We start from the raw sequence: 1,256 nt of genomic DNA on the forward strand, positions 1-1,256 counted from the left end.
AGTATTATATTATTATTAATATTATTAATATTATTATCATTATTATTATTATTATTATCATTATTATTATTATCATCATTATTATCATTAACAAAAAATACTGCATTACCACTAGATAGTTTATAGCTGATCTATACTTACTTACGGTTAACCTGTTTTTTCTTTTATATACTTCACGAAATATTAACTTTATTTTAATTTCCTCTTTCCACTTAAAATGGACAAAGAATTACCTTATGACGTTTCAGTGTGTATCTCCTCCCCCCCCACACCCACACACACACCACCAACACACACACAAACACACATAATGGATATACTGTTTCGTGTCAGAGACCAAGGTGTAATATTTGTAAACATGTATACTCAACCAACAAACTTTAAGGACCGTCTTAATATGTTAAAATATATGATAATTTCACATGTACTTGCACGAATCTTATTTATGCAATAATTTTCCAGAAATGCATTACATTGGAGAAACCAAAAGCGACTGGCTGATAGAATAACAGAACATTTAAGATCAATTAGACTAGCACTACCTGGATGCCCGGTAGCATTCCATTTTAAGACAGGACATAATGTTGATAATGATTTTGTAGTTACTGGAGTCAAAATTTGTAACACTACTGATACATCTAGGACATTTTTAGAAGAAGAAGAAGAATTTTTAAACTTGGAACTATGGCACCTACGGGTATTAATGTATTATTTAATTCATTTAGATTATAATTCAGCGGGTATATCATTGTACATGTATGTCTATATTCATTGATTATTATGACATATATTCATAGGCCTATCTTATATAATTTGGTTTACAAGCTGGTATCTTTCGATTAGTTCATCATGCATTGTACACCATGGTGGCTATTGTTTTTACACTCCGGGATCGGGCGTTGCTATTGTTGTAATATTGGCCATTGTACTGTTTAAATTTTGCTTTTGTTTCTATGATTACCAGACCATCATTGACCAAGCATGTCTTTATGTTCATGCGTTCTGTTTAAATAATATTTCTCATTGGTCAGTTTATCATAAGATTTACTTATCCCAATATAGTGGAACATCCGTTCGAAATGCATTGTAAGTACCTGTACACGGAGAGCAATTTTACCCCGACGCTATTACATCAATACAGTAGTAAAGATGTTGGTTCGTTTGTTTCCTGTAGTTTCTCCACTCAGTCAAATTTTACCCCGCTCGCGGAAGGGCGGATGTTCCATTAATTTTAATGCAAATACGCGGAACAGCTC

General features: G+C 32.6%; 1 protein-coding gene across 1 annotated transcript in view; it reads right to left on the reverse strand.

The window, feature by feature from the left end:
* The window catches only part of LOC117110382 (QRFP-like peptide receptor), a 5,117-nt gene that overhangs the window by 2,510 nt on the left and 1,351 nt on the right, over window positions 1-1,256 (reverse strand). The window lies entirely within an intron of this gene.

This window comes from Anneissia japonica, unplaced genomic scaffold (genome assembly GCF_011630105.1).
Source record: "Anneissia japonica isolate Jap-2015-1 unplaced genomic scaffold, ASM1163010v1 scaffold2855_len30308_cov102, whole genome shotgun sequence".
Classification (NCBI taxonomy): domain Eukaryota; kingdom Metazoa; phylum Echinodermata; class Crinoidea; order Comatulida; family Comatulidae; genus Anneissia; species Anneissia japonica.